Raw genomic sequence first — 27,150 nt, forward strand, 5'->3', positions numbered from 1 at the left:
GTCTGGTGGTGCAACATATTGGCTACACAGCCAGCGAAAGCCCAGCTGGTGGCTCTTCTTCATAAATGAACAGTCGCTTGCATCCACATTTTCACAAGCTAAATGAACCCACTTACTGCAGTAGGCGCACTTCGGTGCTTGTGCACTTTTTGTTACAGACCTACTGCAGTGGGGCACTGGTGTTGTTTGCTCATGGTAGAGGAGAACAAAAACAAAAACAAAACAACTACAACAACAACAGCAAGAAATATATAAAATACCACCCGGAATAAACAAAGGTAGCGCCATACTCGTTTGTGTCATCCTAATTTAGGGGAAAAGAAAACCGAAAAAAACACAAAGAACAGAAATGAAAAAAACAAGGTGTCTGCGAGGTTACCCCGCGCAGGTGGGGTATGACCTGACTACCCTTCTAGGAAAGGTAACCCAAACCGCGGTGCCGCAAGTGCTGACGTGGTACTGCAACTTCTCCCAATTCAAGCTTTATAGCAGCAGCAAATACATCACTTAGGCAAGACCTCATTGGTTACGATACTGCTACTGCACAAAGCCATGAAGAAAGACTAGAAAAATGAAACCTACCAACATTGCAAGAGAGAAAGAAAAGAGGAGACATGATTATGCTGTATAAATGCATCACGTGAAATGAGAAAATAGACATCAATGAGTATATAACCAATGAGGAAGCAACAGCAAGAGGACACTGCAAAAAACTGCATGAAAAGAGACGCAATAAAGACTTAAGGATATTCAGCTTTCCAACTAGGGCAAATGATCAGTGGAACGCACTGCTGAATGAAATGCTGGCCAAAATTATTAATAAATTTAAGCAGCCGTGGCTCAGTGGGTTAGAGCTCTCCACTCTGACCGAAGGGTCGGAGGATCGAATTCACCCAAGGGTCATTGGTAGACATCAGGAAGGGAATCCAAGAGCTCTCCACTCTGACCGAAGGGTCGGAGGATCGAATCCACCCAAGGGTCATTGGTAGACATCAGGAAGGGAATCCAGTCATAAAATGCTACACGCTCCAATCCAAAAGTCCTCTACCCAGGGTCAACACCTTAGCCCTTCGGGGATACCTGGTGTAAAACCAAATTATTATTTTACTATTATTTTTATGATAAAACTGGTTTAATACATGGGACAGCAGGAGCTTGACTCATTCCTGTAAAGACACAAGTAGGTAAGATAGTTAGGTAAGCACACACACACACACACACACACACACACACACACAAGCTACCAAGGAGAACAGACGTGCGCCGACAGCACTCCATACCGAGCCAGCACGGCCAGTGGCATTACCTAAATTAGTATCTTTATATGACTCAAGCTCTGTACCAGGTTAGACTAAATGATTTTTTATTATTAAAAAAAAATAAGAAGAAGTTTAAACAAGACTTGTTCAAACAGAAAAGAGCACCGAGTAGCGAAAGAATGCGCTCAGTCAGCTGATGTTTGTTTAGACTACAACTGCCCCAGGGAATGTAAGTACTCTGTGCTTTTAGTGTTGCAAAATGGCCACATACTTTAGTAAAGCAAATTTGGAAATGAAAAGGGATAAAGGTAGAAAGCAAGATGATGATTTCTACCAAGAACTGGTTGAAATGGAGACTCACAATAGACTGGTTGAACGTGTACACAAACTAGAAATGGCTTTCCAGAATGAAACTGATGAAATAAAGAAGCAGATGCACTTGCAAAAGGAAGAAACAGAAAAACTAGGAGGGGAGGCCAACAAGAAAGACACAACCATCAGTGAACTAACAGTGGAATTGAGTACACTTAGGAGGAAAATGAATGAAATGGCAAGTACGGTAGTCAATCACGAGAGTATTATGGAAGAGTTCAAAAATGATACAGAGACAATTAGGCAAGTCGGCAGTCTGACAGACCAGAGCAGTGATATTGAGGAGAAGATAACACAGGTGAATGAAGCTGTGCAAAGCTACAAAAATGATGTGGAAACCACATATGCTGAAATGGTGAAAGTAAAGAAAGACTTAGAAACAAGGGTGGAGGAAAAAAGCATTAAAATGGAAGTGAAAAAAATAATCCAAAACAATCCAAAGTTAGTCAAAGATTCAGTAGATACAAACAAATCTATAGTAATCACTGGTATAGAAAAGGAAGAAGTAAAAAACAAGATCACAAGAGACAAAAAGGAGATGGCAAATGTAATGAACTTACTGAAGGAAGTATCAGAGGAAATCTGTAGTAAAGACATAGAGGAACACAAAAGGTTAGGGAAATATGAGAAAAGCAAGACAAGACCTCTAAAGGTAACTTTACAGAGTGTAAACACTGTGGAAGAGATACTAAAAAATGCAAAGAATCTTATGGAAAAAGAAGAGTTCAAAAATGTATGGATAAAAAGATGCCAAACACAAAAGGAACTGGAATTACTGAAAGAGAAGAGGGAGGAAGCAAAAACAAAAAATGAGGGAAGATCAGAAGAGGGGAAGAAAACATTTTTTTACAAAGTAATAGGATTGCAGGTACGAAAGTGGTACACAAACAGGAGGGAATAAAAAGGAGGAAGGTAGTAGAACCATGTCATGACAAGTATATAAACAAGATGATCAAGTTGATGTACTCAAATGTGGATGGAATGGTATCTAAATTACTAGAGATGAATGATTATGTCAGAGAAAATGAACCACAAATAATATGCCTAACTGAGACAAAATTAACACCAAGGATATCAAATGACATACTAAACTTAGAGGAATACAATTAATGGAGAAGAGACAGAAACTTAAAAAAAGGAGGAGGAATTATAATATTAACTAAGAAACATCTAAAAGTCAATGAAATAAAACTAGATATACCCTCACAAGTAGAACTGATTGCAGTAGAGATCAACACATCTGAAGGGAAAGTAATTCTAGCCAATTTGTACATGCCACCCAGATCAAACACATGGGAAAGAGATGAATATGAGGACCTGGCAGAGAGTACAATTCAGAGTTTAAGATCATTACTACATAAAATGGAAGAGAAATCGGAAAGAATTATACTAACTGGAGATTTTAATACAAATATAAATTGGAATACTCTAGATATAATTAGCCAAGAAAACTGTTGGGACCAAAAGCTCCTGGATCTCGTGCAAGAGTTTTTCCTAACGCAACATGTGAGGGAAACCACCAGAAAAAGAGGACTTGATGTACCTTCAGTGCTAAATCTCATATTTACTAGGCAAGAAAATGATATTGATAGTTTAATATATCACCCTCCACTCGGCAAAAGCGATCATGCAGTACTAAATTGCAGCTTCAGGATAGCATATGACATAGTTAACAGCAATGAAAGTTACAAAAAGAGCTTAAACTATAAAAAGGGAAATTATCAAGATTTAAAGAAGTATTTCTTAGAAGCTGATTGGGAAAATGAGCTTAGAGGACAAGATTTAAATGCTGTATATAAAAAATTCTGTGAATTTTATGAAATAGGAGTCCAGAAGTACATCCCACAGCACAAAGAAGCAGATAAGAAAATACAGAAATGGTTCAATACAGAATGTAAAAAATCAAAAGAAAGAAGAGATTTGTTGTGGAATAGATACAGAAGACACAATAGTGAAAGGGCATATAATAATTACAAACAGGCAAGAAACGATTATACAAGAATAAGGAGGGAAGCCCAAAAACAGTTTGAGGAGGATATAATAAATAAAAGTAGTGATCAACCAAAGCTATTTTACAGCTACATCAGAAGCAAAACCAAAGTAAAAGATATAATACAATCCATTACGGATGAGGGAATCACCTATACACATGAGAAAGATATTTGTGAAGTGCTAAATAAGAATTTCCAATTAGTTTTCACAGAAGAAAAAAATTTTGAGAGGGACTATGTGGAATATGCATGTCCACACATACTACCAGATATACAAATAGCAGAAAAAGTAATACAGGAGGAGTTAAGTAGATTAGACAGAGGAAAAGCAAGTGGTCCTGATGAAATTTCATGTTGGGTACTACGAGAATGTGCAAAGGAGTTATGTAAACCATTATTTTTAATTTTCAAGAAATCCTTGAGTCAAGGTAAACTACCTACCAGAATCACTGACCAGTGTTGTAAGCAAGGTATTAGAAAAGCTTATAAGAAAAGCTTGGGTAAATCATCTAGAAGAACACAGTATGATAACAGAAAAACAGTTTGGTTTCAGAAAAGGAAAATCATGTGTTACTAATCTGTTGAGCTACTATGACAGAGTAACAGACACAATACAGGAAAGGATGGGTGGACAGTATCTATTTAGATTTTAAGAAAGCATTTGACACAGTACCACACCAAAGACTTTTATGGAAACTGTACCATCAAGGAGGAAGTCGAGGAAAACTGTTTTGTTGGATGCAAGATTTTCTCATAAAAAGAGAAATGAGAACAGTACTAAGGGGAAACTACTCATCATGGAAAGAAGTGACTAGTGGAGTACCACAGGGTTCAGTGCTGGCACCAATCATGTTTTTAGTGTATATAAATGATATTAACAGTAACACTGGAAATGAAAGCTATCTAAATATGTTTGCAGATGATGCAAAAATACAAAGGAGAATTACTAACACAGACTCTTGTAAAGAGTTACAAGAAGAATTAAATAAACTTCATGAATGGAGTAATACATGGCAAATGGAATTCAATGTGGACAAGTGTCATGTAATCAAGTTTGGTAAAAGTGGAAAAAGACCTGATTGGGATTATACGTTAGGAAATAAAACCCTACACACATCAGAAAGAGAGAAGGACCTAGGTGTGATTATCAGTAACAGACTATCTCCGGCTGACCACATCAGCGAGAAGGTACGGAACATGTATACACTGCTTGCAAATATGAGAATAGCATTCACATACATAAATGAAGACATGCTAAGAAGGATAATAACATCATTCATTAGACCAATCCTGGAGTATGCATCAGTAGTCTGGAGTCCTCATCTCAAAACACACATAGACAAGATTGAAAAAGCTCAAACGGCCGCTACAAGATGGATACCAAGCTTAAGGGATCTAAGCTACGAAGAAAGACTAAATAAACTGAATCTACCAACACTACAGGAGAGAAGGAAAAGAGGTGACATGATAATGCTATATAAATGCTTATCAGGGAAGGAGAAAATAGACATAAATGATTACTTAACATATGGGAGAAGCATCAGCAAGAGGACACTGCAAAAATATGCATAAGAAGAGAGGTGATAAAGACGTAAGGAAATTCAGTTTCCCAAACAGAGCAATTGATCAATGGAATGCACTACCGAATGAAATAGTGTGTGCCAAAACAATTCACAAATTTAAGGATATGTACAATAAATATGGTTTAAGACACGGGACAGTACGAGCTTGACTCATTCCTGTAAAGATACAATTAGGTAAGAACACACACACACACACACACACACACACACACACACACACACACACACACACACACACACACACACACACCAAAATATACTGCCTGGTACTTACGATACTTCTTGGGCACAGAGGGGACGTGGGCCGACATAGTCTGGGTTGAATGTGAGGTGCTGCTTGAGCTGGTCGGCCGTCAACACAGCGCCACACTGGTCACAGGTGAACTTGGTAACCACAGGGCGATATTCTTCATGCACGAATGCCATCTTGAGCTGAGGATAGAAGTATACGGAGATTAATTATGTGAAGAAGCTAAACAGCAGAGCAAGGGAGTGGAAACTTTTTTAAGGCATTACCCCAAAATTTATTTGAGTAAAAATGAAATTACCCGACTTCAACGTAAAGAAAAATATGCCAATTTGCTCCTAAAATTGTTGCATTTGGTGCAGTATACATGATACTGTACATGGTTTTACATCTTGTCCACTGAAACTTACAACATTTATGTGAAAAATCGGTAATATACCTCATACATTAGCTCTCATACCACACGCATTACCCTGTCGCCCACCCCCTGCAGTAGAGTGTACATGAATGAGGTGCAGAGGCAAAGGACAGGGGGAGGCAGGGTATGAGGTGCAAGGACTGGGTGACTTGAGGATGATGTCAGTTGGAGGGAGGGCAGCTAAATGTTGGAGAACGCGGTGAAGTTAATATGTCTGGTTATAGAAACGTGTTGTTTTTTCTCACTGACCTAGTTTAGCCAAGTCTCACCTAACCTCTCCAGATTTAGTCTTACTGAACCCTGCTGAACCTAGAATGGTGTAATCCAACCTAAATACCCAGCCTAATCTACCTTAGCCTCATCTGATCCAGTCTGTGTTTAGCCTCACAATCTCACCTAACCTACTCACTAACTTAAATTAATCTAACTTAATCTAACCTAACCTGATGTAGCCTAAACATATTTAAACTGGCCTAATCTCACCCAGTCTCCCTTAGCCTAACAATACTTAGCCTAGCCAAAGCCAGCTGAACTAACTTTACTTACAACTACATTTACTTTACTTACACACAAACACACATTAACAACTATACGTATAACAAAACACGAGGTCCAGGAAGAGATAAGGAAATTAGACAGGGGAAAAGCCAATGGCCCTGATGAGATAATTGTTGGGTGTTACAGGAATGTGCAAAAGTGGTAGGCAGTTCATTACATTTAATATTTAAAGAATCCTTATGACAAGGAAACTACCGGTACCTGATATTTGGAAGAAAGCAAACACTGTCCCCCTTTTCATAAAAGGAAATAGACAAAATCCACTTAACTATCAACCAGCATCGCTGACCAGTAGGCAAGATATTAGAAAAACTGATACGCAGAATTTGGGTAATCACCTGGAAGAACAGAATATGATAGCAGAAAGACAATTTGGTTTTAGAAAGGGAAAATCACGTGTTACTAACCTATTTACTACGACAGAGTTGCAGAAAATACAGAAAAGAGATGACTGGGTAAACAGCATATATTTGGATTTCAAGAAGGCATTTGACAGAGTACCACACAAGACTTTTTCAGAAACTTTACAATCAAGGAGGAATCCAAGGTAATCTGTATGACTGGATGCAAGATTTTCTCAGTAAAAGGGAAATGGGAACAGTGCTAAGGGGAAATTACTCATCATGGAGAGAAGTGACAGCTGGAGTTCCACAAGGCTAGGTGCTGGCACCAATTATGCTTTTAGTACTGTATATATATAAATGACACAGACAGCAACATTGGAAATGAAAGCTGCCTAAATACGTTTGCTGATAATGCAAAAATACAAAGGGAAATTACAAATGCAGACTCTTGCGCAGAGCTACAAGAGGAAGTAAATAAGCTCCGTGAATGGAGCAACAGATGGCAAATGGAATTCAATTATTGTCATGTAATAAGTGAAAGAAGACCAGACTGGGACTATATGTTAGGAAGTTCAACCCTACAAACATCAGAAAGGGAAAAGGATTTAGGTGTGATTATCAATAACAAACTATCACCGGCTGACCACATCAATGAAAAAGCAAGGAACATGTACACAGTATCTATCTATCTATTGGTAGAGACCTCAATCCGTAACGGGTGGCCACAAACAAACCCCCTCCACATCGCCCTGTCCCCTGCCATTTCACTGCCCTGCTTCCAACTCACATCTCCCTCTCTCATATACCTCTCCACTCCATCTCATCCTTGCCCTCCCCCTCCCTCTCCCCTTTTCCACCTCACTCACATACACTCTCCTCATCAGTCTCTCACTCTCCATCCTCTCCACAAGGCCAAACCACCTCAATGTGTTTCTCCTAACGCTTCCTATCACATCCACACCACAATGCTCCTTCACTTCCTCATTTATCGGTCTGTCTCTCCATGTGACTCCACATGCTCCTCTCAAATAACTCATTTCCACTGTTCTCACTCTTGACTTGTGCCCCTCCAACAACGTCCAAGCTTCACTTCCATATGTTAGAGCTGGTATTACAATACTGTCATGTAATAACTTTTTCACTTCCATGCTCACTTCCCTGTTTCGTAACACTGCTTTCAAGGAACCAGCAACCTTTCTTCCCTGCTGTACCCTTTCAAGCACTTCACCTTCCAAGCTTCCATCCTTACTCATCACACTACCCAAGTACTTACATACTCACATTTTCCATTTCCTCACCATCCAACCTCACTGAACATTCACTGACTTCACCTCTCTTGAAGACCATAACTTTACTCTTCTCCATATTCACCTTTAGATTCCGTTTCTTACACACTCTCCCAAACTCATCCACCAAGCCTTGCAGCTCCCCTTCATCTTCACTTAACAATACAAGCCTTGCAGCTCCCCTTCATCTTCACTTAACAATACAGTATCATCTGCAAACAACAGTACAGGGAGTTTCCAAACACTGCCCTCTTTCACTAGGGCTGCTCCAACATCCACTGCCCTACCTTGTATCTCTTTTATAACCCCATTCATATACAGATTGAACATCCATGGACACATGACACATCCCTGTTTCAGCCCAACTTTCAAACAGAAAAATTCACTCAGGGCACTATCCATATGCATTGCAGCTTTAGCACCCTCATACATACTCTTCACAGCATTCAGCAACTTCCCATCCACTCCACATATTCTTAATACTTTCCACAATCCTTGTCTATCCACCCTATCATATGCTTTCTCCAAATGCATGAAGGCCACATACAACTTCTTTCCCTTCTCTAGAAACTTTTCCACTAAAGATCTAAGAATGAATATCTGATCTACACAACCTCTTCCCTTCCTAAAACCTCCCTGTTCTTCCCCAACTATGATGTTATTTCCCTAACTCTATCAATAAGTATCCTACCCGTATACTTTTCCTATTACACTAAGAAGACAAATGCCCCTATGATTATCACACACTTCTTTCTCCCCTTTTCCTTTGTACAAGGGAATAATTATACCTGACTTCCAATCCTCTGGGACTCTACCTTCCTCCCAGGCCAATCTGCACATCTTCTACATCCATTCTACTACTATCTCTCCCCCATGCTTCAGCATTTCACAACACACTCCATCAATTCCTGGGGCTTTCCTTATTTTGACTTTCTTCATTGCTTCCACAACTTCCATCCTACTGATTTCTTCCTGTCTTCTCACCTCCCTCCTTCTCCCACTCATTTCCCAGCCACTTATACTTGCATTACTTTGATTCTCTATGTTCAACAATTCATCAAAATGTTCTCTCCATCTGCTCACTTTTTCTTCCTTCTCAACTAGTAATCTACCATTTTTATCTTTCACTCCCCTACTGACTTCACTGCCACCCTGTCTGACTCTCTTTACCTCTTTCCAAAACATTTTATTACATTCCCTCCACTTGACACTCAAATTCCTTCCAAATTCCTCATCCACTCTCTCCTTACTCTCTCTTACTAATCTTTTCACTTCTCTCTTCCTTTCTACATATAACTCTCGCTTCTGTCTCTCAACTTCTTCCGCACCCCTATTCCTCATCCATTCATTATATGCTTTTTTCTTCTGTGCCACAGCCTCTCTCACCTCTTCATTCCACCATGCTGTTCCCTGCACCCCCTTTCATCTTCTCCTTACCCCACACATCACCTCACATGCTGCGCATATTTCTTTAGTGAATATCTTGCACAAACCGTCCACGTCTCCCATCTGCTCCAATTCATATTTACAGTCACTACTCATTTTGCGTTGATTCAGTTTATGATAATTCGCTACAACAATAATAGAAAAGTTCCACCCCAAAATCCGATTTACGATGAATTTCCCGCTATGACGATTTTGCCATCGGAAAGCGCCAGGCACACGCAAGGTGACCGTCACTTGTCTCAGGCAAGATGGCGACCCCAGCGTGCAGCGCACTGTTATGGTTCAGGTCCTGCCACCCCTTCAAAGCCCTGTCTTTTCTACCTGTTCATGTGTGCCCCCCTGTTATCGCCACCTCTCAGCCAAACATCGTACTACAGTAGACATCGTGTAACACTGAGCCAACTTTACGCAAGTGTGATTACTGTACTGTATTGTGTTGTTGCAACGATTTACTGTACGTGAGTAACTCTGCCTGTACTGGTGTGATAGTGTTCTTTTGGTGAATTACTGTACAGTACTGTGGATTTGTTTGCCCAGTGGTAAGGTCAGTGCCAGTGTAGGCCCCAGTGCTATGGCTGGTGCAGGTATGGGCCCCAGTGCTATGGCTGGTGCAGGTATGGGCCCCAGTGCTATGGCTGGTGCAGGTATGGGCCCCAGTGCTAAGGTTGGTGCAGGTATGGGCCAGATTCCCCTCCCCCTAACCTGTTCCTATCTGACTCAGAGGCTGACCACTAGTGCCTGTATGCACAGGCTGTCCCCCAGCCTCGGGGAGGACGACTTGGAGACAACTTTGACCAACACAAGAAGGAATGAAGATGGGTTGTCATTGATGATTCAGTCTTAGTTAGGTGCCTTTGGGAAGCTGAGTTGACGTAACCCCCCATTTATAATGTGTTTCAATCTCTCGATTTACAATAAAATCGGTATATGATAAGGTATGACCTGACGTAACCCCATCGTAAAACATCGTAAACGAGTAGTGACTGTACCCAATCATTCCTCCACTTCTCTCTTATATTCAGTCTTTTTCACATCCTCTTGTAACCTTTCCACTCTCCTTACATCTACTCCTTCCTCCCGTCCTTCCCTTCTTCTATTTCTCCCTTTTACAGTAGACTGTAGCACCAGTCGAGCAGGGCAGTACTCCCGAGGTGGATGGAAAGCTGATGACAGGGAGTGCTGGAGCTCCCGTTTCATCAGCCCTCAGGACTAGTTCCTGACCATCCTCCTTTGCTGAACTTTTTCAGTGTCTCAGTTACACAGAGAGTAGGCCAGCATGCTCTCCAGTACAAATTTCTCTAACTATCTACACCAAACTACATGCACAGTACACACCACACTTCCTTTTCCAAAATTCAAAAACTTATGGTGTCTCATCACCAAGCCTCGGAGTCCCCAGGGGAGGAGACCATAAATGCCCCCACCATCCGCCCATCTCGCGGTGACGACTCAAGGTGCCTGGAACCACAGTCTGACTCTCTTCTTCTTCATTTCTGCAACATTCGTGGCCTTTCCTCTAACTTTCGCTAAGTTGAGCACCACCTCTCCTCCTCTAAATCTCACCTTCTTTTTCTAACCGAGACTCAGCTGTCTGAGGCAACTGACAGCAAACCCTTTTCTGTATCCTCCTACTTTCTCTATACTCATTTCAAAGCCAAAGGTGGCTGTTGTGTATATATACGCAACAACTTATCTTGCTCTCGTGTTCCTGAACTCGATTCTTCTGAATTCTCTACACTCTGGCTTCGGCTTTCCTGTCATTCTCTGACTAAATATATCTGTGCTGTTTACTTATCCCCTAATTCTACTGACTATCAAAAATTCTTTGACTATCTTACTTCTACGATGGAACACATTCTATCCATTTCTCCTTTCTCTGAAATCTCCATTCTAGGAGATTTCAATGTTCACCACCACCTTTGGCTCTCCTCTCCTTTCACTGATCCACCTGGTGAACAAGCCTACATATTTTCTATCCTTAATGACCTAGAGCAGCTTGTACAGCACCCTCCCGTATCCCTGATCGCCTTGGAGAGAGCTCCAACATACTTGACCTCTTCCTCACAACTAATCCTTCTGCTTACTTTGTTAATCTTTTCTCTCCGTTGGGCTCCTCTGATCACAACCTTATCACCTTAACCTGCCCTATCACTCCGGTACGACCTGTGGACCCTCCAGGGAAATGTAGTCTGTGGCATTTTGGAGCCGCGGACTGGGAGGCCCTCAGGTAGTACTTCTTTGATTTTCCCTGGAATGATTATTGCTTCTATGGGCATGAGCCATCTGAGTGAGCCTTGCGCATTATGGAGGTTATTCTCGCAGGCATGGAAGCATATATTCCTTTCTCATATCCTTTGACTAAAGCAAGAAAGCCTTGGTTTAATCACGCTTGTTCTAATGCTGTCCGCAACAAGGAGAGGGCCTACAAAAGGTACCGGAGCCAACCCACCCCTGAATCACATCATCTTTACGTTTCTGCCCGGAATCGTGCTAAGTCTGTTCTTCGCTTTGCTAAAAATAATTTCATCCATACTAAATGCTCTCAACTCTCCAACCTGAATTCTTCCCGCTCCTTCTGGCACCTTGCCAAAAACCTTTCTAACAACTTTACCTCATCATCCTTCCCTCCTCTATTCTACTCTGATGGTTCTGTAGCTATTTCTTCTACTGATAAACCAGATCTCTTCGCACAGACTTTCTCCTCCAATTCCACCTTAGACGATTCCGGTGCTGTTCCTTCATCACTTCCCCCCTCTGACTTCCTCATGGCTGACATTAAAATTTCTTCAGCTGATGTATTTTCTGCCATCACTGGCCTCAGTACTAACAAGGCATATGGGCCTGATGGGGTCCCTCCTGTTGTTCTCAAAAACTGTGCTTCTGTGCTTACATCCTGCCTAGGCAAACTCTTTCGCCTTTGTCTGTCAACTTGTACCTTTCCTTCTTGCTGGAAGTTTGCTCTCATTCAGCCAGTCCCAAAGAAGTTGACCACTCCTAACCCTCCAACTATCATCCAATTGCTTTAACGTCCTGTATTTCAAAAGTTTTCAATTCTCAATAGAAAAATTTTAAGGCATCTTTCCTATCACAACCTTCTTTCTGATCGTCAGTACGGGTTCTGTCAGGGACGCTCCACTGGTGATCTTCTCACCTACCTTTCAGACTCCTGGTCATCCTCCTTTCGGGACTTTGGCAAAAGCTTTGCCATTGCACTTGACATCTCAAAGGCTTTCGATCGAGTCTGGCATAAATCTTTAATTTCCAAACTACCCTCCTATGCTTTCTATCCTTCTATCTGTGCCTTCATCGCTAGCTTCCTTTCTGGTCGTTCTATAGCCGCTGTTGTAGACGGCCACCGTTCTTCTCCTAGATCTATCAACAGTGGTGTTCCTCAAGGCTCTGTTCTATCACCAGCTCTCTTCCTTTTATTCATCAATGATCTTCTAAGCTGTACATCTAACCCTATCCACTCATACGTTGATGACTCCACCCTTCACCTTTCCATTCGGTTCCCGCAACGCCCATCTCAACAGTTACTTCAACAGGCAAGGAATGAGGCTATGGCACACCTAATGTCTGACTTGGCTCGTATCTCTGACTGGGGTAAAAATAATCTTGTTGTTTTTAATGCATCTAAGACTCAGTTCTTACAGCTATCAACCCGACAAAATCTTCCACAGGTATACCCACTAATGTTTAATAATATTCAGCTTAATCCTGCATCATCCTTGAACATGCTTGGGGTTTCATTTACTCGGGACTTATCTTGGAAAAATCATATCGCATCTCGTGTAAAATCTGCTTCCAAGAGATTAGGTGTGCTAAGCCAACTCCGTCCTTCTTTACCCCTGCACAGTTGTTGACTTTATACTTGGGTTTTATTCGCCTCTGTGTGGGGTACAACTCTCATGTGTGGAGTGGCTTCCCGCATACAGCTCTTCTCAATAGAGTGGAGTCAAAGGCTTTTCGTCTCATTAACTCTCCTCCTCTTACTAACTCCCTTCAACCTCTGTCTCTTCGCCGCACTGTTGCATCTTTATCTCTTTTCTATCACTACTTTAATGGTCACTGCTCCTCTGAACTGTCTGCTTGCATTCCTCCACCTCTACGACGGGCACGTAGCACCCGTCTGGCAGCAAACTCTCATCCCTTTTCTGTCCAACTCTCTAATGCAAGACTGAACCGTTACTCCCAGTCTTTCATTTATGCAACAGGTCAACTCTGGAACTGTCTCCCTCTGTCTGTATTTCCTGCTGCCTATGATCTCCAGTCTTTCAAACGCAGTGTGTCCAGGCATCTCAAAATGATCGGATCTTGAATTTGGCTCTCTATTGTATTTTGTTTTTCTCTTGGAGAGAACTGTTACTGCAGGCTCATGGCCTTTGGTTCCTTCTTCCTCGCATTAAAAAAAAAAAAAAAAAAGTAGTGGTCAGAAAGTCCACTCCCCCAACCTTGATACGCTCTTGCATCCATTACACATCTTCGCATCCTTTCATCCACACACACATAATCAATCATTGCCTTCCTTTCATTCAGTTCACCATCCACCCTTCTCATCACTCACCATGTATACCTGTGGATCATTCTGTGCCTAAAGAGGGTATTGACTATCACCAACCCCCTCCCAGCACAAATGTCCACTAAAGCACTGCCATTCTCATCTATCTCCGCAGGCACACCCCACTCACCAACTACTCCATCCCCCTTCACATTCCCTGCTTTATCATTCAGATCACCAATCAAAAACACTCTCTCATTCCTTACAAACTTTTCCATGCACACTTCCACATCTGTCCAGAACTCTTCTCTCACTCTGCTTGCACGATCTTGCATTGGCACATACACACACACAATCACCCACATTTGTAGTCCAACTTTCAGTCTTACCCACACAATCCTTGAGCCAACTGATCCATACTCTTTTATATTCTTCTTCCATCTGTTACTCACAACAATACACACTCCTTCTTTTGCCTTCTCATTCTCACCTACTCCCACACATATACCCCATCCATACTCCCATTCTCTCACACTCTCTCCTCTCCATTTCAATCAATCATTTCCTGTGGCACCCCACGGGATGCATAGGGCCTCAATGAACTCTCTCCACCAATATCTGTCTCTTGCCATCTCCTTCAGGTCGCACCAACACTCCTCTCCTGCTTCTTTTTTCATTGTCCTCAACCAGGTTTCCCTCGGCCTACCTCTACCTCTTCTTCCTCTAACAGTCCACTTTGGCACATCCTGTATTAAACTACCTTCTTTTCTGTATATGTGCCCCAGCCACTTCCAGCGAGACAGTCTCACATATTCATTAACTGGTTCCACCCTCGTAATATCCATTACTCTTGCATTTGTAACTCTGTCTTGCCACTTTACCCCAAGAATCCTTCTCAGTATTTTATTCTCAAATCCTAATACTTTCTGATCTGTTGCAATTGTACTGTACCATGACTCATGCCCGTAAATTAAAATTGGTCTAACCATGGACTTGTAAATTTTCACTTTAGTATATACCGAAAGCATATTATTATTCCAAACAGATTTCAACATTCCAACAGCTCGCCAAGCCTGTCTAATCCTCTCCTCAATTTCATTGTTTAATGATCCATTAGATGATACAATCGTTCTCAGATATTTAAAGTTTTCTACATTCTTCACCATATTATTCCCAATTACACAATTGATTTGGTTTTCCACGTTCATATTAATAATTTCAGTCTTTCCACAATTTATTACCAATCCCACTTTTTCTCCTTCCTCCACCAGACAATCAAGCACCCTCTGCATCTCGTAAATACTTCCGCAAATCAGTACAATATCATCAGCATAGTCCAAATCCATCAGCTTCTTATTTTCTTTCTAGTTAATTCCTGCACCTGTTCTCCTTACAACCTTTTTCATAACATAATCCATAACCAAAACAAACAACAATGGCAAAAGAACTCCTCCTTGAATCACTCCTGACCTAACTTGCAATGGATCACTCAAAGAACCACCCACCATTACCTTACAAAAAGTACCTTCATGCAGACTTCTAATAATATTTACAAACTTTTCTGGTATACCATAGAATCTCATAATTTTCAACATAGCTCCACGCGAAACACTATCAAATGCCTTTTCAAAATCCACAAAACACATACTAAGTGGCATTTTCATCTCATTAGCTTGTTGCATTAGATGCCTTACAATAAAAATCTGATCATTACAACCTCGACCCTTTCTAAATCCCGCTTGTTCTTCACTTAAAATTTTATCAATTACCGGCTATATTCTGTTCAACAAGATTTTGGAAAAGACTTTTGCAACTACAGGTGTCAAAGTTATCCCCCTCCAATTGCCACACACACTTAAATCTCCCTTTTTTGGTATTTTTATAATCACTCCATTTTTCCACTCTTCCAGAATTCCACCATTATCCCAAGCCACATTAAAAAGTTTCAAAAGCGCATTCATCAACTCGTCATTTTCCACCTTAAGCATTTCAGGGAATATTCCATCCTCTCCTGGGGCCTTAAAATTCTCCAACTCCTTTATAGATTTTGCTACCTCTTCCAAAGTTATATCCCCTGTTTCTATCTGCAAATCTCTCTCGACTGGCAAAATGTCCTCTTCAGCTGGAATTGGTCTATTTAGAACAGATTCAAAGTGCTCTTTCCACCTTCCTTTTATATCCAAATCTTTAGTCATCAAATTACCATTTCTATCTCGTACAGGTATTTCCTTCCTTCTCTTTTCAGTCCCAGTTAACTCCTTTATGGCCTGATACGCTGCTCTTGTGCTCTGACCATCATTATTAGTTAATTTAATTTTACTCTCTTTTTAGTTTCGGTTAATCCACATACAGTAAACCCTCGATATAACGAACTTCAATAGACCAGAGTTCGCTTTTATCAGAATCGAGGAGCTACTAGACAAAATTCCTATATATCGGAAAAAGTCTGATAAAGCCAGAAGCAGTCTGGACTGCCTGACCACTTCAGCTGTGTTCACCACAATAAGGCAAATAAAAGACATGTTTGTCAGTGTACAGTACAGTATTATTATATATATTATACTATTTGATTTATGTAGTGAAGTTATAACACAGTACAGTACTGCAATGATAGTTAAAACAGTTTAAAAACCATTCATGCTCTCCAGACTAATCTCTGATGTATCAGAAAAAGTCCGAGTTAGCAGGGGGAAGTCCGGATGTCGCTTTTATCGGAATTTCGCATTTTTCAGAATGGTTTGGGCCCCAATTATTCCGTTACAGTGAGGTCTTACTGTACTTCCACTTTTGCACCCTCAAGCACCTGAACAATCTCTCTCATTTTCACCTCATCATTTGCACCCCTTCCATTCCACAGCACCATCCATATCATGACTTTTGTTCAGTCCTTGGTCATCATCTTTTGGTCAGTCCTGGTCCAAGGCTTCCTGTTCGTATTTTTAGTTAGCTGTTGTCCGGGGAGGGGGACTAACCCTCTGCCAACCCTTTTGTGTCACGCAGGGAACACATGTTGGTTGGTTGTAAAGTTACCACCCAGCGTTGCAAATGATTTCCTGGTTTACAGGAAATCATTTGGCTTGCCACTCAATGCAGAGCTACCCCAGAAACAGGGTACCACTACACGAAGTGGGTGGATGATGGGCGCCCCCACCTACCACAGTGGGCAAGTCATTATCTACATATATACCCCAACTTCTTGCAATCATACCCATTAAATTCAGTCTTGGCTCCACGGACGGGCAATCCGCGAATCTTCGAAACCCGTGAAAGTTGAATCCGCAAATGTGGAGGGCCTGGCATAGTGTATGCCCAAATCTATCTATCTATCTATTGCCAGACACCTCAATCCCGCTCGGGGTGGCCACAAACAAATCGCCTCCACGTAGTCCTGTCCCCCGCCAATTCACTGCCCCGCTCCCAATTCACACCCCCCTCTCTCATACCTCTCCACCCCATCCCTCCATCTCATCCTCAACCTCCCCCTCCCTCTTCCCCCCTCCACCTCACTCACATACACTCTCTTCGTCAGTCTTTCACCCTCCATCCTCTCCACATGGCCAAACCACCTCAGTGTATTCCTCCTAACGCTTCCTATCACATCCACATCCACCCCACAACGCTCCGTTATATCCTCATTTGTCAGCCTGTCTCTCCACGTGACTCCACAGGCTCCTCTTAAATAACTCATTTCCACTGCTCTCACTCTTGACTTGTGTCCTTCCAGCAACGTCCAAGCTTCACTTCCATATGTTAGAGTTGGTATCACAATACTGTCATGTAGTAACTTTTTCACTTCCATGCTCATTTTCCTGCTTCTTATCACTGCTTTCAAGGAACCAGCAACCTTTCTTCCCTGCTGTACCCTTTCAAGCACTTCACCCTCCAAACCTCCATCCTTACTCATCACACTACCCAAGTACTTCAACGTACTCACATTTTCCAATTCTTCACCATCCAACCTCGCTGTACATTCACTGACTTCACCTCTCTCAAAGACCATCACTTTACTCTTCCCTACATTCACCTTTAGATTCCGTTTCTTACACACTCTCCCAAACTCATCCACCAAGCGTTGCAGCTCTCCTTCAATTTCACTCAACAACACAGTATCATATGCAAACAACAGTACAGGGAGTTTCCAAACACTACCCTCTCACCAGGGCCACTCCAACATCCACTACCCTACCTTGTACCTCTTTTATTACCCCATCCATGTACAGACTGAACAACCATGGAGGCATGACACATCCCTGTTTCAACCCAACCTTCAAAGAGAAAAATTCACTCAGTTCACCATCCAAATGCACTGCCGCCTTAGCACCATCATACATACTCTTCACAGCATTCAACAACTTCCCATCTACTCCATATATTCTTAATACTTTCCACAATCCTTGTCTATCCACCCTGTTATATGCTTTCTCCAAATCCATGAAAGCCACATACAACTTCTTTCCCTTCTCTAGAAACTTTTCCACTAAAGATCTAAGAATGAATATCTGATCTTCACAACCTCTTCCCTTCCTAAAGCCTCCCTGTTCTTCTCCAACTAATTTCTCTGTTCTTTCTCCAACTCTGTCAATAAGTATTCTACCATACACTTTTCCTATTATACTAAGAAGACGGATGCCCCTATGATTTCCACACACTTCTTTTTCCCCTTTTCCTTTGTACAAGGGAATAATTATACCTGACTTCCAAAACAATTCATAAATTTCAAAACACGGGACAGTACGAGCTTGACTTATTCCTGTAAAAATACAATTAAGCAAGAACACACTTGTGAAGTGCCACAGGGCTCAGTGCTGGCACCAATTATGCTTTTAGTATATATAAATGACATGGACAGCAACAATGGAAATGAAAGCTATCTAAATATGTTTCCTGATGATGCTAATATACAAAGGAAAACTGCTTACAGACTCTTGCAGGGAGCTATAAGAGGAATTAAATAAACTTCAAGAATGGAGCAATAAATGGCAAATGAAGCTGAATGTGGACAAGTGTCATGTAATTAAGTTTGGTAAAAGTGAAAAAAAGACCAGATTGGGATTATAAGTTACGAAGTAAAGCCCTACAGTAGTAGTAGTAGTAGTAATTTATTGACAAAAGTACAAAGCACATAACAAAACATAATACAAGAATTGTCCAACATGAATATTAAATAAAAATTTCCTTACTAGTAAAGGGCAAAATAATTCGCTAAATATAAAGGCTGCTAATATTATAATAAGTAAACACAAAACTAGAACCTCTTTGGTATATAATAATATGTAAAGGACTCTTGTTCTCGACATTATAAAGACTTAAGCATATACCCTAAGTACAGCATGCACATAGTCACAAACTTCACTCAGATGAGTTTCTTCACACATATCAGAAAAGGAGAAGGACCTAGGAGTGATTATCAGTAACAGACTAACTCCAGATGACCACATCAGTGAGAAGGTTCGTAACATGTATACATTGCTTCCTAAAATGAGAATAGCATTTACATATATAAATTATGACATGCTGAGAAAGATAATAACATCATTCACCAGACCAACCCTGGAGTATGCATCAGTAGTCTGGAATCCTCATGTCAAAAAACACAGATAAGATTGAAGAAGTACAAAAGGCAGCTACAAGATGGGCACCAAGCTTAAGGGATCTAAGCTACAAAGAAAGACTAGAAAAATTGAATTTACTAACACTACAGGAGAGAAGGAAACTCTATCTATCTATCTATCTATGGCCCGACGCCCTAATCCTGCAAAGGGTGGCCGCAGACAAAACGCCTCGAAGTCGCTCTGTCACCCACCATTTGACTACCCTCCCCCCAACTCACCCTCCCCTCCCTCATATACCTCTCTACTCCATCCCTCCACCTCATCCTCGGTCTACCCATTCCTCTCCCCCCCTCCACCTCACCTACATACACCCTCTTAGTCAGTCTTTCATTCTCCATTCTCTTCACATGTCCAAACCACCTTAGTGTATTTCTCCTAATCTTCTCAACCACATCCACATCCACCCCACAACATTCCTTCACTTCTTCATTCGTCAACCTGTCCCTCCACATGCTCCTCTCAAGTAACTCATTTCCACTGCTCTCACTCTTGACTTGTTCCCCTCTTGCAAGGTCCATGCCTCGATTCCATACGTCAGGGTAGGGATCACAATACTATCATGCAGTGACTTCCTAACTTCCATACTCACCTCCCTATTTCTCATCACTGCTTTCAGTGTACCAACAACCTTCCTTCCCTGCTGTACCCTTTCATGCACTTCATCCCCCAAAGTTCCATCCTTACTCATCACACTACCCAAGTACTTGAATGCACTCACATTCTCCATATCCTCACCATCCAACCTCACTGCACACTCTGTGACTTCATTCCTCTCAAACACCATAATTTTACTTTTGTTTACATTAACTTTCAGCTTCCTCCTCCTACACACTGTCCCAAATTCATTCACCAAACCTTGCAACTCCCATTCATCTTCACTCAACAATACTGTATCATCAGCAAACAGCAACAACGGAATCTTCCAAATCTCACCCTCATTCATTAGAGCCACCCCCACATCCACTGCCCTACTTTGCACCTCCTTTTTAATCCCATCCATGTATATATTAAACAGCCATGGAGACATCACACAACCCTGTTTCAGTCCCACATTGAGATCAAAGAACTCACTCAGCTCACCATCCACTGGCACCGTAGCCCTAGCTCCTTCGTATATACTCTTCACAGCACTCAACAATTTCCCCTCCACTCCATATATTCTTAATACCTTCCACATACCTTGCCTATCTATTCTGTCATAAGCTTTCTCCAAGTCCATGAAGGCAGCATACACTTTCCTTCCCTTCTCTAGATACTTCTCCACTAAACATCTTAGAACAAATATCTGATCTACACACCCTTTTCCCTTCCTAAATCCCCCTTGTTCTTCTCCAACTAGCTCCTCTGTCATATGCCTAACCCTATCAATGAGTATTCTACCATATATTTTACCAGTCACACTAAGAAGGCAAATACCCCTATGGTTACCACATACTTCTCTCTTCCCTTTTCCTTTGTATAAAGGAACAATTATACCTGATTTCCAGTCCTCTGAAACCCTTCCCTCTTCCCAAGCCACTCTACACAACTTCCATATCCACTCCACAACAATCTCACCCCCATACCTAAGCATTTCACCACACACTCCATCAATTCCTGGGGCCTTTCCCAACTTAATCTTCTTCATTGCTTCCACTACTTCCCCCTACTGATCTCTTCCTCCCTCCTCTCATCTCTTCTTCTCCCAGCCATTATTCCCTTGTACAAAGGAAAGGGGGAGAAAGAAGTGTGTGATAATCATAGGGGCATTTGTCTTCTTAGTGCAATAGGAAAAGTATAGGCCTATGTCAGGAGACAGAGTTAAGGAAATAACAGAGGAATTAGTTGGAGAAGAACAGGAAAGTTTTAGCAAGGGAAGAGGTTGTGTAGATCTGATACTCATTCTTAGATCTTTAGTGGAAAAGTTTCTACAGAAGGGAAAGAAGTTGTATGAGGCCTTCATGGATTTGGAGAAAGCATATGACAAACCGACAGGGTGGATAGACAAGGATTGTGGAAAGTATTAAGAATATATGGAGTACATGGGAAGTTGTTAAAGGCCGTGAAAAGTACGTGTGAGGGTGCTAAGGCTGCAGTGTGTATGGATACAAAATATAAAAACAAATTCCTACGGTAAGAAAGTACCGTAATAACATTTTATAACACAAATAGATTACCTCGGTAAAGTATTAGAAGTAACCAACGTTTTCTTTTATTACAATTTTTGTTTTCCAATGCAAAATACTTTTAATTAGTTTAGACCTTCATTTTGGGGGGAAAATCCCCCTTTTGGAATTTTGAGTAAGATTTCTAAAAGTGGGTTTATCCCCCAAAATCAAGATCAAAATTAATTAAAAACACTATTTTGCTTTAAACTAACCCAAACTAACCTAACCTAGGCCTACCCTAGGGCCTGACATGGACCACGTGCACACGCTTGCATCAGCCACTATGGCGTAACATTTATCCGCTACTGATAGCCTAACCTAAGCCACTACATGACTATCCCTACAAAATTTGCTCCCCCAACTCAAACCACTCTGAAAATGTAAGTCTTATAAGACTAATATAAATAAAACATTGGTTAATCTAACGCTACGCCCTTACCTCTTTGGCGTCTGTCGGAAAGGAAGAACGCGCTCCAGCATTCGAAGGGCATAAAATTATAGCCATTATAATTGATTGTATTTTGAGTCTCTTATATAGGAAATCAACCAGTAATAAAACCATTGTTTTATCATATAATCGTTCAGGTGACCAATTATACCGAAATACAGCATTCGACTTTGAATAAAACAAGAGTATGGAACTAAAAAAAACTATTCCGAGCGTAATGACGAGGGTAATTATTTAATTTTCTGCGTGTTCTATCATTACTTACGTACTGATAAGGTTATAAATTCTTTTAATGTTGATTGAGTATATGTTTAGGTAATATAGTTGTTATGCTGTGTTTTTAAGGCGACTTCTCGTCGTAAAAACACTAGCTACTGAAGCGGGGTCCTCTTTCTAGACCGGAAGTAAAGCACCAACAAAGGAACAGGACATAAAAACCAGGCAGTACACCTTAACACATCTATTACCTTAATTCTAATCGTAGCAATACACTTAGAGTGATATTTAAGATACAGGGACACAGAGACACATAGTTAACATTTGGCACCACAGAGCAGAGTCATATACACTACAATGTTCATACAGGGAGATCGTGAATTATCTACAATATGGTTTATACGTCACTTGGAGGCAGGATATAAATAGAATTGTTCACATAAGGAATAAACAAGGTTGGGGTCTATATGGGGAATATTACTATAAAGGAGGTAGGGTGCGGATAGCGACACGGAGACACGTTTTCTGTGAACACCTTACCTCAGGTGTTCACAGAAAACTCCCTGACTCTCTTACATGGGGGGGGACTAGGATAATTCACAAAGTTCACTTTCTGCCCTGTCAACACTGAGTTCTGATAGGCCACTATTGCCTACTGTTTCTTACGGAGTCACTGTCACTGTTTTCCTGTTTCCTGGGTAATAGTCACTCTAGGTCGCACTCGTAGGTGGAGTGCAGGGAGGCTCTCCCGTCTGGGGGCCTCGACCTGGGAGGCGGCCCTCGTACTAGGGCCGCGCCGGTGGGGTGCAGGGAGGCCCTTTGGTCTGGGGGCCTCGACCTGATAGGTGGCCCTCGGGACTGGGGCCAAACAGCCGGAGTAATCGGGCCTGCCTTTTCCGACTCCAGGGAGTGAGGGAGCCCGAATCGCCTTCGTCGGGAGTTGGAGAGTCTGGCCGGGACGTCCTGGGACTGCGGGCACCAAGGGGGAGAGGCGCCGTCAGGACTGGGCTGCGGCAGCGTCTCCTACGGGGCTCGGACAGGAACAAGGAACTCCCGATTGTAGGCGGTAAGCCCGATATCGGGCCTTGCCACCACTCTACCGTCTCCTCCGGGGCTATATTCCCGGGTGGTGACGAAGGGCTCCCCGGAGGGAAAGAGGCTGGAGGAGGACTCACGTTACCCGTGTCCTCTCGAGTGGGTCTGGAGGCCGGAGCCTGGGGTCGCTTTCCCCTTCACACTCTCTATTAGGCCGTAGCCTTGGGCCTCTTGGCCTTGGGCCTCCTGCCCTAGAGGGTGTAACAAAGCCGTCAATACGGTGCTACCTGGGACTGAATCTGCTTCAGTCCCACCCCTCTTCTGGCGATCACTGCTCCGCCCGCAATGTAGTTTACTTCCCCTGATCACCTGGGGTTGGGGCAATTGCGGGGAACAAGGACCTGGAACCGTAATGTCCTGATGACCCTCTTGACTGAGGTCACTAAACTCACCGGTGTGTCCTCCTGGGGTGGTGGTGCGGTGGCGGCCCGGTGGTGGTGTGGGGGGTGGTGAGGTGGGAGGTCCGGCGGCGGGCATTTTAATAGTTGAGTTGCTTATTTTATACTATTTAATCCAAGAAACCATTTACAACGCTGGGTGGTAACCACAACCATATAACCAAACCATACGTGCTCCCTACGTGTCAAGTGGGTTGGTGGAGGGTTAGTGCCCCTCCCTGTAAAACAAATAACTCAGAGTCAAATGGCCACCCCGTACGGGATTATGGTGTCTGGCAATAGATAGACAGAGATTGTTGTTCAATATGAGGTTTACTTAAGTAAGGTTGAGAAGATTTCCCTAACAGGGCCCCAGGGGGCCTTTTCTTGCCTGGGGGTCATACAGTGGACGCGCGTGCTTCCTGTTGTGTCCGTCTGGGGGCGTCCCTTCTTAGAAAACTACAGGTCTCCTCAAAACCATTTCACCAGTACATTAGTAATAAGAAAGTAGGTGCACCCTCATAAGGCTGGACAATGGAGTGTTAACACCCGACTGTACTCAGATGGCAGAAACTTTTGCTGCACATTTATGTCCAGTTTACTCGACACATGCTCCTTATGCTCCCCTCCCTCACCAAACTGCTGAGGGTGTCCTCGATGCATGACCTTATCTTTGCAAGAAGTGAGAAAGGGGCTCGCGACACTGGACCCGAACACCAGCATGGGACCTGATGGCCTGCACCCCAGTCGTTTGAAATATTGCCCAGCCTTAGCCTTACCCTTGTTTTTGATATTTCAAAAGTCCGTCACCATTGGTAAATTGCCACAGGAGTGGAAAAAAAAAACTATTATCATTCCTATATTGTGAGATTAGGAAAAAAGAAATTGATAGGAAAAAACACGACAGTGGGATAATGGTACAAAGGATGGAAGAAACAGAGGAAGATTCAGTCGATGCTAAGAGACCAGCATCCATCACTGCACAAAACAAGAACCAACATTTTACCGTTATCAAAAGAACAAACACAAAACCTTAACGTTTTAGAGCTTAGGGAGCGCCATTCCTCCGAACAGCATCGCAAGACGCAATGAGAAAATGTCTTAGGTCTCTCTCTAAAAATGATGAACTAAAGAGAAAAATAAAATAAAATCCAGAACTAACCAATCACGTCGGTTCGTCTAGGACAGGCAAATGGCAGGCTGGACTGGAGTGTGAGGAGAGAAGGGAAAGGAGACGTGAGTAAGGAGGGAAGAAACGGGGGGAGGGGGGTGAGAGAAGGAGGTGGGAGGCAGAGGATGGAGGGAATGGAGGGGAGGGGGGGTGAGCGAAGGAGCTGGGAGAGAGAGGAGGGAGGGGTTGCGGTGGTGGGAGGGTGGGAATAGAGAGAGGAAAGAGGAAAGGGGATATTAAAAGCTGAATAGGTATAAGAAAGGAATGAGATGAAAATAAGAAAATGAAAGGAGAGGCTGTGGAAAAGACAAAATCATAATCTATACTTATTACAATCTGCCTACCAATCAGTCTATCTGTCTACCTGTCAAGCATTCTTTCTGCCTATCAATCCGTCTATCTATCTATCTACCTATCAATTAATCTATCTATCTGACCGTGGAAGCAGGAAATGAAAAATAAAATGCTCTACACACCGTTAACGATGGCTGAACCGTTAAGAGTGTGGAAAGGAAAGCGTTCTATCTGTCTATCTCTTGCCAGACGCCTTAATCCAGTAAGGGGTGGCCATAAACAAATCACCCCATGTCGCCCTGTCCCCCGCCATATCACTGCCCTGCCCCCAGCTCACATCCCCCTCTCTGCTATACCTCTCCCCTACATCTCTCCATTTACTCCTTTCACCTATGGATGAACACATACTTTCCACAGCACTTCTTTATGACTAGCATCATAATCTAGTGTTTATCTATTGTTACAACTCAGCACTGAAATGGAGAGATGGCAATTTTAGGCCAAGTTAGAGTAAAAAGGGGATAGTAACCAAGGAGACTCTTTCCCACCTCACTGCTATGGAGAAATGAATTTCCTACAACCACACACACACACACACACACACACACACACACACACACACACACACACACACACACACACTTAATATTCCCTGACTTGCCATGCTAATCCCTTCCTCTCAGCACATTTACTCTAATTTATATCCCACTTCTCCCCGTCAGTTCCTCTCTCTCTCTCTCTCTCTCTCACTTGGTCCTGCCTAAATCATTCACTGTAATACTCTCTCTCTCTCTCTCTCTCTCTCTCTCTCTCTCTCTCTCTCTCTCTCTCTCTCTCTCTCTCTCTCTCTCTCTCTCTCTCTCTCTCTCTCTCACTTGGTCCTGCCTAAATCATTCACTGTAGTACTCTCTCTCTCTCTCTCTCTCTCTCTCTCTCTCTCTCTCTCTCTCTCTCTCTCTCTCTCTCTCTCTCTCACTTGGTCCTGCCTAAATCATTCACTGTAGTACTCTCTCTCTCTCTCTCTCACTTGGTCCTGCCTAAATCATTCACTGTAGTTCTCTCTCTCTCTCCCGTGATGCTGCCTAGGTCACTCATTCTGTCTGTCTGTCTGTCTGTCTGTCTCTCTCATTACACATTTCTAAAAAAAAATACAAGGCATTATCACGAAGTAACAACGAAAAGCTCAGTATTATAGTTCAAAACAATCTCTCTCTCTCTCTCTCTCTCTCTCTCTCTCTCTCTCTCTCTCTCTCTCTCACAAACACACACACACGCACCCACGCACGCACAAACACAGACACACACACACGCACGCACACACACACACACACACACACACACACACACACACACACACACACACACACACACACACTGTCTGAGGTGGTGTGAGGGTGTATGAGGTGGTGTGATGGATGGAAGAGGGTGTATGAGGTGGTGTGAGGGTGTATGAGGTGGTGTGATGGATGGACGAGGGTGTATGAGGTGGTATGAGGGTGTATGAGGTGGTGTGATGGATGGACGAGGGTGTATGAGGTGGTGTGAGGGTGTATGAGGTGGTATGATGGATGGACGAGGGTGTATGAGGTGGTGTGATGGATGGACGAGGGTGTACAAGGGCTGTACTGGAGGGTGTGTGAGGTGTTACAAAGGGGTACAGAGGAGTACAAAGCAAAGCAAGCAGGTAGTGAAAGAGTACAGGATAGAACTAGATGTAATGGTTTCAAAGATAAAAATTAATTCCACTTTAGTAAGGAAAGAGGCAGAAATTAGTTTGGCAGGAGAGAC

The sequence above is a fragment of the Coenobita brevimanus genome, unplaced genomic scaffold, assembly GCF_032717465.1.
Source record: "Coenobita brevimanus isolate Jiangsu-jjx unplaced genomic scaffold, ASM3271746v2 jjx.HiC_scaffold_3718, whole genome shotgun sequence".
In the NCBI taxonomy this organism is placed as follows: domain Eukaryota; kingdom Metazoa; phylum Arthropoda; class Malacostraca; order Decapoda; family Coenobitidae; genus Coenobita; species Coenobita brevimanus.